The sequence below is a fragment of the Galeopterus variegatus genome, unplaced genomic scaffold (genome assembly GCF_000696425.1).
Source record: "Galeopterus variegatus unplaced genomic scaffold, G_variegatus-3.0.2 Scaffold1357, whole genome shotgun sequence".
Classification (NCBI taxonomy): Eukaryota; Metazoa; Chordata; class Mammalia; order Dermoptera; family Cynocephalidae; genus Galeopterus; species Galeopterus variegatus.
The window spans coordinates 51,183-64,989 of NW_007727468.1; the positions used below are offsets into that span (position 1 = coordinate 51,183).

General features: G+C 45.0%; 1 long non-coding RNA gene across 1 annotated transcript; it reads left to right on the top strand.

The window, feature by feature from the left end:
• Positions 1-236: 236 nt before the first annotated feature.
• Positions 237-12,109, top strand: LOC103593477. Its single transcript, XR_550762.1, has 2 exons — positions 237-368; positions 10,695-12,109. It is a non-coding gene; the product is annotated as an uncharacterized LOC103593477 (long non-coding RNA).
• Positions 12,110-13,807: the final 1,698 nt, after the last annotated feature.

A 13,807-nucleotide genomic window follows, 5' to 3' on the forward strand; every position in this document is an offset into this window, starting at 1 on the left:
TTGGACAGTTCTGCTGCAGAAGAAAGGAAACTTAGTGTCACATTGCTCACAGGTATCTAGCACTTAGGTTTCGTACAGAATTTTTATGCCATTTTTAGGTTTCCAACCTAAAATAGCCACCTTTAATGGCCAGTCAGGGTTCCTCATCCACCCATCCAACAATTTTTCCAAGTCCCATTAGAGTGTTGGATGATTTCATATTTTTAAATGTTCTTTTTTCTCCGTTGGGTCTCATAGGTCCTGCGTTACAGACATGTGCGAATGTCCGGTCCATAAAAACTGCTACTGTGAGTCATTCCTGGCATATACCCGGGCCTGCCAGAGAGAAGGCATCAGAATCCACTGGGAGCCTCAGCAGAACTGTGCAGGTAGGAAGTCCTGGTGGATCCAGCCGTCAGAAGTTTACTGCAATGCCCAAGATGGCAGTGGAAGAGACTTGCGGATGCTGACATGAATGGCCTTGTCTCTCCTTGGCCAAAGGGAAATCCCATCAGTGGCCAACTGGATTGCCACTTGGTAAAACACAGCAGCTTCCCATTGGGCAGGGAAGACAGCACTTACGAGAAGTGCTTTTTGACATGCACATTTTAACAGTTTCAGGATTCCCACCATTGCAAAATTCTCTCAACCTCAAACTACCAGCTGGATGTACTTAGCTCATGAACAGTCGTAGCTGTGGCTTCGGTGGTGTGCAGCAAGGAGGTTCAGGACAATCACAGTCCTTTAAGGTCTTCAGGATAAACATGATAATTTTTTTTTGAGATTATTAGACAGGCTCTAGCAGAATGTTCTTTTCCCTGTGAGAGAGAGATTTCTATAATAGTTATTATTAGCTCTTTCACTTCAGACAAGTTAATTAGCTTATTTGATATTTGTAAAATGGACTCTTGTGCTTCTAAGAAATATTTATTACGAAGTGGCTCAGTACCGGGTATGATGCTAGACACTCTTGGTACTTTGATGACTGTAAGAGATGAGGCCCCTGTCACTGATGCATTCTAGTGGGGAGAACCAGACAGAAACAGTAACTCTACAATAAATCCTTGCAAATTACAGTAAGTATAAGGAAGGAAACAAACAGTGCAGAATGGTAGGAAACAAACTAAGGCTTGGCAGTCGGCAACTTAGATGGGTGAAGAGGGCTTCTCTGTGCAGGTGATATGTCAGCCTAGACCTGAAGGACTGAAGGAAGTCAAGGCAAGCATTCCATGCAGAAGGAACATGTTTGGCAGCCATAGGACAGGGAAAAGCTAGCATGCTCTTGAACTCGAGGGGAAGCAGTGTGGCTTGAGCCTGGTGGGCAGGAGAAAGACGGGCACATGATGGGAGTGAGGTAGGAGTGGGCGCTGGGCCATGAAGGACTTTGCAGGTTCTGGAAAGGAGTCCAGCTTTTATTCCAAGAGGAATGGAAGCCGCTGATGGGTTTTAAGCAAGCCTCTTTCTGCCTCCCGAAGATGACCCTGGCTCCTGTGTGGAGAATAGATTCGAGGGGGACAAGATTAAAAGCAGGTGAACAGGCAGGAGGCTATTGCAATAATCCTGGTAAAAAACCGATGGCATGGATTAAGAGGGTGGCAGTGTACTTGGAGTGAAGGCGAGAGATTCTAGACGTATCGTGGAATCTTACAATCATATCTGCTATGCAGAGTCGCAGGCATTAGTGATAAGCATGTGAAGCATATCAGAGTGTGTCCAGCTCATGGCAGATGCTCAGTTAATGGTGGCTGCTACTGTTGTTTAGACTTGAAAGTGAGACCACTGGATATTCCCCACCTAGTTCAAGGGCTGGCAGACTTTTCTCTGTAAAGGGCCAGATTTGCCTGGAATGAAGAGACTGGGGTTTTCAGCATCTACGCTAGTCCTAATAGTCTTTACTCAAATCTTTGAAAAGAAGATCAGGCCATCGCTAGCTCCAGAATGTCTACATTGGTGGAGCATAGGAGTGGTCATCTGGCTAAAAGGAGGGTCCAGAGAAATTGCCTTGAGGGTGTGTTTGCAGTGCACATTGTGTTCATTTAGATCAGTGGGGTTCGGCCTGGCTAGACATTGGAGTCACCCCAGGAGCTTAAACAGTAAACCAGGAAACTGTGCCTGGGTCCCATGCCGTGTATCCTGTTTCGGTCGGCCTGGTGTATCTTTTAAAACTTCCCAGGTGATGCTGACCTGCAGCCAGAGCTGAACCCGCTGAGTTAGTTTTCGTATTTACTTGAGAGTAGGAAGGTAGACATTTGGGGATTGCTGAAGCTTCCTCAACCGCCCCTTGGTGTAGCCATGAGTCTGTGTCATTGGGAAAGCACCAAAGCCCTTTTGATCTCTCTTCAGTCCTTTTGGGAAAAGGCAAAAGATTTCTATGAGAAACCAAAGTATAACTTTCCTTTTGTGCCTGCTCTGTCCTCTGCAAACCCAAGTCCCATATTTACACGAGAGTTCACCCCCACAGCAGGAGTGCCCCTCTGTCCACGCTGCCATCATCAGGGGGGTATTGATTTCATAAAAATAATTCACATTATGGTGTGCCGAGGCTGCTAAAAGGGGAGGCAGATGATCGACCTCTTACCTAATGCCTCTTTCCTAGTGCTGGGCAGAATACGTGAGGGCGATAGTTTGGGGGCATTGGGTCCTTCCAGCCTATCGTGAATACTTCTAGCTCCCTTTCTTTATTTTGAGTCCTCTTTCCTTTGAATCTACCAGAAAATGAATAAAATTAATGGAGTCAAGCGGCCATCCATTCACCCTGACGTAATGCAGGGCTCAGCAGATTTCTGGTGATCGTGCTGGCTGTGCTGGTGGTGGTCAGGATCATATTAGACTCAGGATGTAAGAGCCTTCCCTTCCTGGCCCACAGCTCTACGTAGCATCGCACATTGAACTTGAGGACCACACATTTCACACCCGTATCCTCATTTCGGGGGCTGAGTCTCTGGAGCTAAAATTACTTTTCTAATGGAAAAGGAATACGGCTTCTGAAAGGTTTCATCTACCTCTTAAGATTAGTGGAGCCGTCTGGGTGAAGTGTGACTCCATCAATGTGTAGTCAGAGGGGAATGTTTTATACACACACACACGCACACACGCATGCACACATGCACGTGCACTGTGGGCTTCCACACATGGACACTCGGTACGTGGAGAAATAAATGTGGAGATATGTAGCATCTCTCAGTAGATTCACTTCAGGTTCGTCTAGAATACTGAAGACCATACTCTTTTCTTGTTTTTAGCTCCCAAGTCTTTTGACTCATGACAGCACTTAAGGCCACATAACACAAAGAAATTTTCCAGAGTAAAAAGATTGGAAATTGGGCAAATAAGAAGCCAGCCAGGCGAGAAACTGGATGAACAAGTGACATTTTAAGGGCTAGTCTGGATTATAGCACTGTCATGACTACTAACACAGTGTATGCTCAGTAACGGTGGCAAAAAAAGGCTAACAGGACTCTAATTTAGCATGAGAATTACTAAATAGAATATAATATGCTAAGAGCTATAATGGAGGTCTATAAAATCTTAATAATAACCATTTATGTTACTATTTACTATTTTCTAAGCATCTCCTTTTCCCCAAGGACTATACTAGCATTTTATATTATATTTTATCTTATTTAATGCCCATAATAATCTATATGGTAACATTATACTACCTACATTTTACTGATAAGGACACTCAGGCTTAGAATTCAGATTGAGCATTCCATATCCAAAATGCTTGGGACCAGAAGGGTTTTAGGTTTTGGATTTTTTGGGAATTTTGGGATGCGAGGGATCTTCAAAGAGTTCATGGAAAGATTCGTATTATATTTAAATTACATTTTTCAGCTAACTTTTTGAAGTACCCTTGTACTTGCAGAATACGTACCGGTTGAGCATTTCTAATTCAGAAATCTGAAATCTGCAATGTGTCAATGAGCATTTCCATTGAGTGATCATATCAGTGCTCAGAAAGTTTTGGATTTTGGAGCATTTGGGTCCTCAGAATTTTAGATCAGGGATGTTCAACCAGTAGTTAAGTAATCTGCTAAAAGTCACAGAGGTGGACAGTGGGGCAGCCGGGAGTTGAGTGCAGGCCAGTTTGCATCATAGCCCCTGTTCTTTCTCATTATGAGAACACAGAAAAGCAAGAATATTGTAGAAAAAATTATGCATGCATGTTTATTTACATATTCATATAAGGATCAGCTAATTCATCCAAATTGACCTAGTTCGTCATTACCCTTAGTGACTTTCCAGTTTCTATTCATTGGCTCCTTATCACCAATCGTTGTTACTTGGTACCTTCTCTGTCAAATTGTGATCTTGTCTCCTGTGTCTTACGTGGCCATCCTTAGCAGAATTTCAGCCACCTTCCTGTAACTGACACTAGTTGTCACTGCACATTCAGTAATACATTCTATAAAAGAAAAAGGCCGTGGGAAAGCAGGTGTTTGTGTCTTTCTGCAGCACAATGGGTGGTGCTGAGTTATGTGAGTAGCTTTTTCTCTTTTTGTTTGGCTCTACGAACCCCAGATGATTCTAGCTCCTTCCCTGCAGCAATTTTGCCCTAATTATACACGCTGAGCTTTTCCTTGACTGGCTGGATGCCACCTGTAAAAGTTCAGGAGGTAAAATCAGATACTGTGACCTTTAGCACCCAGTAGGGGGACAGAAAGATGGCTGAGGTCTGCATAGCACAGAGCCATGCTTATTGGATGTATTGATAAAGCCAGCACATAATGCTTCTATGTGTCATCTGTAGCTGTTGGAATGCCCCCTTGAGAATAGATGCATACCAACCTTAACTACTTCGACCATTTCCTTTTTTAAAAAACCTGTTTAGGGGCCTGCCCAGTGGCGCACTGCTATAGTGCGCCGCTTGGGAGTGCGGTGGCGCTCCCGCCGAGGGTTCGGATCCCACATACAGACCGGTTCCCGCTCACTGGCTGAGCGAGGCGCGGGAGCAACGCCGAGGGTTGTGATCCCGTTGCCGGTCCCGGTCCGGTACGGGGGCGACACTGAGGGTTGCGATCTGTTGCCAGACACGGAAAAAGACAAAAAGGCAAAAAAAAAAAACCTGTTTAACCAAATGAACCTCTTTTAAATGCATGTGTGCAAGTCAAATCACATTTATGTTTAAAAAATTATCTTTTGCCTTTTATAAGTTTGAAAAACAATCAATTCAGAGTATAAACAAGGTTCAAGTCAGTATTGACTTTGTAGGATCATCTAACAGTTGTGCCGAATTGAAGGCAAATTTTATGATGTCACTCCCCAGCTTAAAACCCTTCCAAGGTGCCCCTACGCCAAGGCATGTGGGGTCATTTGTGGTCCCTGGCCCCTGCCTACTTCTCTGTCTTTATCTCTTTCCTGTCCCTCCTCAAAGTCCATGCTCCACCCACCCAGCAAATCATGGATCCCTCCTTCCCTGATTAAGCCTCGCACCTCGCTGTTACCCACACGCCCACCTGCTCTTGCTGGTCTCTCTGCCTGGGAAGCTCTTCCTGCAATTTACTGCCTGTCTGGCAAGTTTCTACTCACCCTTTGAGACTTAAGTGGGATCTCTCTATTCTCTGACGTCTTCTGCGATTCCCACCCACCTCTCACGGCTGAGCTGAGGTCTCTCTTTCACTCTTCTCTGTATTTTGTTCCGTTCAATATGGTACATCTCACATTTTAGTAAGAATCTGTTTACATGTCAACTTCACCTATTTGGTTATAAGCCCAGCCCCCTATGGCTGGAAGTCAGAGATGATATCTGATTCACATTTGACACCCCAGGCTTAGGAGGACGCCTGACACATAGTAGATGTGAACTCAGTAGATGCTCATTGATTTAATTTGAATTGAAATGGAGATGCTATTTCTATAATGGAGGAGAATACTAAAGAACAATCTTTTTTGTTTTCCCAGTAGTTCTTTATTTTCAACAGGCTACTTTCTACCTGTGGGTTGTGAGGGACATACCAGTTTTATAGAGTCAAAAGGTAAGATGTTCCAAAAGTCATCAAATGGTAGAGCCAGGAGAAAGAACTGGGGGGCCAGAGAGGGGAGAGACATGGGGAGTCCATGTCTATGAGAAAGTCAGGGAAAAAGAAGAACATGGTGGGAAAGAGGAAATTCTGCTGAGAAGTTTTCACACTAGGAGGGGTCCTTGCAAGGTTTGAAGGGAGCAAAGCGTCTGGAGGGTAAGCTGAGTTGTAAGAGGCATTCTGGAAGCAGCAGAGTGGAAAATGAACTCGATTTCACATGGAATCCACCCTGGGAAACGGAATGACAGATTGAACGTCATCAAGAAGAAATCATCATCTAATAGGCACTTACTGAGCTGCTCCTCTGTGCTTGGCCCTGTGCCACGATGCTGGGTTATGGACGAGAAGGACCCCAGCCCCAGCAGCCCAGGCCTCAGGGTTCACTCTCTTCAACTGGGGGTGCTTGTCACTGTGACCCCTAGAACTTTGTAAATCTGCAGGTGCTCAGGCCCTACTGCAGGCTCAGAGCAAAAAATCTTTAGGAAGGGAGCTGCGGAATATATCCCTTCTTTAAAATCCTCAGGGGACTCTTAGGAGTGTCTCTGATTAAGAACTACAGCTGCACTGTAATTGAGGGATTAAAATAAATGAATAACTAAAATGTGAAAAATGCCATAGGACGCTGAAGAGGGGCGGGCATCCTGGGGCTATCCAGGAAACTGCTTGAAAGAGGTAATATCTGAATTAAGACGAAAAGTTAGAGCTAATGATAATAGATTTCAGAGCTCTCTCACTGGAAGTTGGAGATAAAACTAAGGAGTAACTAAGGAGAGAGAGAAAGAGAAAACAGTGTCAGGGGAAGAGTCCAGGAGGTAATTTGAATATTCAGTGCCAGGGAGGAGGCAAAGAAGCCTGAGAGAGAGAAGGTGTTCTCTGGAAGTCAGCAGAAGGACCAGGGGAGTTCAGTGTCACAAGGCGAAATGGACAGAAAGACCGAATGTTCTGCAGAGTGGTCCTGGGAGAATGGGCGTCTGCAGTATGTGGGTGGAAATGGTCATTAGCGAGGACTTTGGAGGGAGCTGCTTCAGGAGCTGTGGGCGTGGAGGACAGGGTGTCAGTGTTAACGAATTGCAGAAGAACAGAGGAAAATGACTGTGAATTTGCCCGTGAAGTTTGGAGGTGAAAGGAAGAGGGAAGGAGGTCCGGTAGCTTAGGGAATCTTTTTTGTTAACCAGAGAGGGAGAAGGTGAATGTGCAACGGGAAGGACAGAGAGCAGGAAAAGGTCCTGGAGGGGCTGGGGCAGCCGACAGGAACGGGGAGGCGAGGACTCTGCATGGGGCGGGGAGGCCCAGGGGCGAGTCAGTGGGGCTGCACTAACAGGGGGCGAGTGGCACCCTGGCACCCGGCAAGTGCTCCAGGAAGGTTTGAGCTGGAAGGTGACGGGAACTGTAGGAGCTTCCATTGAGCACCTCCTTCCAGTTTGGAAACATGAGTGGTCCTCTCATTTGCTAAAAAGCAATGTCTCTGCAGTGACGGAAGCACCCACGTGAGGGCTGTTTATGGGACCGAGTCTCAGTCGTGACCGCGCATTAGAATCACCAGTGCGGTTCTATTTGATTGGTCTGGAGTGGGGTCCGGGCGTCAGGAAGTTCCCCAGGCGATCCTCATTTCCCGCCGTGACCACCGTTGTTGGACAGAAGCATACAACACATGCACACAATCACTGTGTGTGGATGTGACCTTTGCCTAGGGGTTTCCAAATTATTAGGCATGTACAACGTATAGGGTGTTCTGTTGACACTGGAAAGAGAAAAAGAGAAGAACTTTGAAGGGATCAGTGAAAAGTCAGAAGGTTGTCAGAGAAGCATAAGTTGAGAGATTTAAAGGAAGCGTTAGGTTGACGGCCCCACGCACTCACCCACGGACCCTTCCACTTGGTCGCCCAGTCGTCCTGAGTATCCACGACACGTTAACGACCACACTGCTGCTGAAGGTGGAGAAACCAGACAGCTTCCCCTCCAGGAGCCTGCGTGTTAGCTGGGTGGGGACAGAGAGGGGGGGAGAGGACAAAACCGATGAACGCAACTTCATGCTGTAAATGCAGCGACAGTGGCAGGCAGCAGGTGCTCTGAGCATCCAGGCAAGGGACAGCCCATCCACGCGGGAGGGGTGGGAGGGAAGTTTGGGAATTACGTCTAAAAGAGCGGAGGGTGGGGTGAACGGTGGTGACAGTCACCAAGCTAGATGATGGCACTGGGTCAAAACAGAGGACAGGCCTTTAGCATTGACTTGGCTATGGGAGATTCCTAGTAGCCTGTGGAATAGAATTAAATGTAAAAAGCTGAAGTAATAAGCTTACCCCGTGGAGGGAATGTTAGGGAGTGTAGTCTTAGGAGTGGAGTGGTTGTTACTTATCCGCTGTATCGTTAGGATCCGGGCACATGCAGACGGGCTCGTTGAGGTAAGTACAGTAGATTAAACAACGTGGGTAGCATGCAGGGAAACAACAAGGGAAAGCCCAGTGTTCTGGCCTCATTGCGGACTGGCTCTATCACCCTGGGCCTAAACAGGTAAGGGAGGGGTTGGCTATCAGAAACTGGAGACAGAGAGAATCCTGTGCAGAGGGCCACCTACTAGGAGCGGTGGCCTTGGTGAGAGGATTCAGTAGCCCTCAGGGACCCCACAAGGAGGGGCAGGGGGAGAAAGACCAGGCGTCTCTCTCCTCCTTCCCTCCAGGCTCCCGCTGTCATTCAGCACTCACAAGGGAGCCCCCTCTGTCACCCGTAGAGATCAGCACAAGCCCAGGGTAGAGATCAGGGTGGAGAGTGGATCCAAGGGGCAGATGGATGTGTCCAGCCCCTCCCTCCTCTCTGCTGTGATGGTGTCTGTTTCCTGACGCATCATTTACTCAGCAAATGTTCATTCCTGGCTCCTATACCTACTGCCTTCTAGGAGCCAGAAAATGTGGCAGGTGCCAGAGAGGCAATGGTAGACCAGACCAAAGTGCACCCTCAGGGAGCTTACATTCTAGTGTCAGAAGACGGTAAACGTGACACAGTGTGGGTAGTGATATGTGTAAAGAAAGAAAAAAAATAGGGAAAAGGGGTACAGAGTGTGAGAGTCTTATTTGGTTGGGAAGTCAGCTTGGAGAAGACACATCAAAAAGCTGAGCGAGTGAGCCCGGCCCAGGAATCGAGGAGTTCACATTTGATGTGATGATGCAATTGACTGGTAATTAGCTACTGGCAACCCAACCCTCTGTTGGTGAATCAGACAGATGCCCATGTCATTTATCTCTAGCCCCAAACACGTTGTACAGTGACTGTTCAGAGCGGTGGTTAGTAATAGTTAAGAGTTGAGTTAACAATTGCAGCAGGGATAAATAAATATGCCCTTGCTTACTATGAATCCACACAGAAACATGTTAATTATAGATCCAAATAGTTTAAAGTTGGTTCCACTCCGATGTTTCTCAAAATTCCGTGTTTCACACAGATCAGATTGTTAGTAGTAATAAGTTAGAAACTGTGCAGGTAATTGATCATTCTCCGGACAGGACACCTCTTTTCTCATTTGTTTTTAATTAGTGTAACGGATATTTCAGGAGGCTTCATAGAATTTGTTTTATGATTCTTATTAACTGAGTGTTAGTTAAATATGGTCAGATACCAACATTCTGTGGTAAGTCTAAATATATAATTTGAAAGACTCAAAGTAAGGCCAATTTGCTTGAAAACCGATTCTACTTTTAAGTTTTATGATTGCATGGTTCTTCGCCAGATATTATTCTGCAAACTGCCTAAACAACAACAGAGGCGCTTACGTAGATGACAGTCCTCAGTCGTTATTACTTTTGTCTGGAGCAACTTCAGATGAAGTTCTCGGGGAGTCCCTGCTCTAGACTCCCACGCGTGTCGCATTCCTGTTCATGAGAATGAGGGCTGTCCCTTCGACTGTCATTGGACAAAACTCAGATGCAAGTCTGTGCGTCATGAAACTTCCAGAATGTTTGCATTATTTTTTCTGATAAATCTATTCATGAATTTTCAGGACCTCTAAGAATATTGTCGAAAATCATTTTAGCTCTGAGTTAAAGACAGTACATTGGCTATGACTTGGCTACATCATCGTTTGATTTTCTCTGGCCCCGCCAGCCACTGCTGCCCCGTGTAGTTGCACATCTGATTTTTCTCTATTTTGCTGAACCCCACTCTTGTTTTAATTTGCCACAAATTGATTAATTCAACACATGATCACTTTGATTAAAACATGTCAAACATTTCCAATATGCTTGGCAGGATTTTTCTGCATGTGTAATTCCCTCTATTTGAATATTGATGTGGTTGCACAAAATACTGCTATTCATCACAGATCGATAGCTGGAAGGACTATTTGGAGTTCATTTTTCGTACTATTCGCAATAACTAAACAACCTTACAGATTTTCTTACAGCCTTACAGATTTATAGTTTGTCTTATCTAGGAATAAAAAGCTTTTCTACTTATTTTTTATTTTGAAGTTCACTGGCCCAGCACAGGTCGATCTTTGGGTTTATTTTTATAGATGCAGGTGATTCCCAGAGAAGTTGAGGAATGTTGGGTGTTCATTATGCCCTTGTTAAAATGCAAATCTGAATCTGTGCTGTGGAAAGGCCTGTGCAGTGACACCAGCTGGCAGAAGTGGCATCGGGCTGAGGGGGAATTATCGTGCCATTTCTCCGTATCACACCTTTGTCTCCTCCTCTTTTTCAGCCACCCAGTGTAAGCACGGTGCTGTGTATGACACCTGTGGCCCCGGATGCGTCAAGACCTGTGATAACTGGAATGAGATCGGCCCATGCAATAAGCCATGTGTTGCGGGTTGCCACTGTCCAGCCAACTTGGTCCTTCACAAGGGAAGGTGCATCAAGCCAGTCCTTTGTCCTCAGCGGTGACCTTTGTTCTGCTCCTTAAGACTTTGAAACCTGGTGTCCTTGACACTGAAGTGGAAGAGCCAATGAAAGACTGCAGTATTTGTGTGCCTGATTCTGCAAATGCACACACACAGAGAATATATGTGTGTATATATATATAGATATATTCAAAAACATTTCATCATTTATATAAACTATAGGTGGATTATTATATGTATATTTTTTGCTATAATACATATATTGTTTCTAGGATCCTAACCTGTAAGCCATTGGATATGTTGTATAAATACACCAAGTGTTTTTAATTTAATAAGGCAGCATGCAGATATATTGGATGGCTTTAACATCACATACGTTTGTCATTTTTAAGGAAGTTTTCTAAGAACCCTCAATTGCCTGCCTGCATTAATTTTAGCTTTGAATCAGGACTTGTAATTGAGTGGGAAATGTGTTTCTCTGGAGAAGGGCACATTTATCTAGGGGCATTTCATGTCTCCAAAGAAAGGAATGTATACCTGAGAGAGATGGCAGGAGATTGGTGACAGGCCCTAATCGTGCATGTAAAGCAGGAGATAGGCTATTAGACTTTATTGGGTCATGGTCTGATATTATTTCCAGAACTGATTGGCTAGTTGCCAAGAAATATATATTTGTCACTAGGGCATAACCAAAGAATCAAGTGATTTCTTGCCCTCTTCGCATATTCCTTGAGTCTCCTAATTATATATGTGTGCATGATGGATGTGACCATTTGTATGTCATGCATCAAGATTAAGGGGGGTTGTCTGGATGACATGTTAATTTTACTGAGCATGAGAAGATATTTGGAGAAACTGTTGCACGACGTACAAAGAAATATCCATTTCTCTAAATCTCAGAGCCATTTAGGGTGGACAAATCCAATGAGTTGATGTAAGCCACATTTTGTGACTATTCTACGTATAAAATGAAAGTCTTTCCTTATTTCTGGAAGATTCCTGTCTATGAGATGACTGTTAATATGTCATTAATTATTAGACAGGGAAAAAGCCTGTACTTTTTATATACTGACCAGGTTATTTAACATCAGTAAAAACAAAGAATGGCCTATATGCTTGCTCTAATTTACTGACGGGTTACCCCTAGTCACCAGGTGACCTTCTTGACTTTAGTTTTCCATTGAGTAAATGAAAATGTCAACAAAACAAGACCCACTGTGTCTAAAATAAAATGTTCTGCATTGTAGTAATAAAGGGCTTAAGATTCAAAACAATACATTTTTCTCTTCAAGATGTCCTATGTTACATTTTATAAATTATCTATATCAACTTCAGTATAGTCAAATTTTAACAGCTTTTTTAGATATAATTTAATACCCCACAATAACTTATTTTTGTAATGGTAATTACTAATAGACAAAAGCAAAACCCAAAATGTTTGACAGCATGCCGCCATTGCTTGTCGAAGACATATGTGTTCCTTTTACGTGCGCTCATGGCAGCTAAAGTACTAATTTGGATTTTTCACCGGCAGGTCCCTAGTCGTTTGAGTAAACTGAATGACATGCAGGTTGGGATAGTGGCCGCTGGGCATCAGAGCGTTTGGTTTTGTCATTGTTGTGCTTGGGTCCAGGTCTGCAGCCCGCGGTAGTCGGTCTTTGTTTCAGTGCTGCACTTGGCAAGAGGACTTTGGCTCGGGCTCCTTGGGTTCCAGGTGTGGTCTGTGACCTTGTCCACATTGCTTGAGCATTTGGGCCTCAGTTTGTCTGTAGCACAAAGTGGCTGTGCATCATAGTGGACAGGGCTGAGAACCAGGAGACCTAGACCCCCCACCACTAGCGAGCTAGGAGACCTTGGGCGGCAATCCGAGGCCTGGACCCCCCACCACTAGCGAGCTAGGAGACCTTGGGCAGCAATCCGAGTCCTCAGGGCTTGCAAACACTTTAACTCTTGTAATCTCATTTACTCCCTGGTCTTCTCTTCAGAGGAGCGGTCCAGCGACTCAAGGGCCTCTCTTGTTCGGTTTCTTCCTTCTATAAATGGAACAGATGCCTTTAGACTAGCTTTACATGCCTGTCCAGTTCCACTCGGGTTTTCCGTGATAAGAGAAGGCTGCATAGGGGGATGACGTAGAAGGGAACATAGTGGATGGTTATTGATGGCTCATGACTTATCCAAGGACCGAGTAACTTTAACCAGCCTCCTCCTGAGCACTTTTATCATGGCCAGCCAAGGCGATGAACGCTGAAGCCTCTTCTGCATGACCAGGTCCATCGTGTCAGGTGGCTGGATTGTAAGGTCGCGTGACGTACTTTATCCAGGAGTTGGCTTAATCTCTGTCCACTTCTTTCATTCCTAATCCACGAAGGAAGAGAAGGTAGAGAGTTGTAGAAGGTTATTTGGCTGCCGTCGGGTGGGGGCAGGGGAGGAAAACAGCTGCCCGGTGGGTGGCGTGTTCTGTCAGCAGTGACTCTGTCTCAGAACCGATCACAGTCTACGTTCACCGAGTGCCTCGGTGCTGGCAGCCCTGCCTAATTTACACAGGATATTTGCCTGGACTCTCAAAACCAAACTCCTGCAGTAAGATGACCTGGAATAAAAATGTTCTACGTTCGCTCTAGTGCACATAATCCACGTCAGCAATTAGCGTTGGTTCCGTGGTATGTACAGAATGAGTGGATGGGTCAATGTTCGCGCTGTGTGCTAGTGTAGAACCCCTACTCTGTTATAGTTATTTATGAATATTGAACTTGGTGGGAAACAGACACCCTTGATGAAGAGCAAACATGACGATGATTGTACAATGAGTTATTTCCCCTTCTCTTGTGAAGGTAAGGATGTTGGAGAGTCCTGACCTGAACGTTTTGAACTAGAGAGAAAATGGCTCTTTGACATTTTTGCTCTTTGAAAAATTGCTCTTTGACAACAGCAGTTTTTGTTAAAAATGTGGCACATTGAGAATCACCGCTGTTCA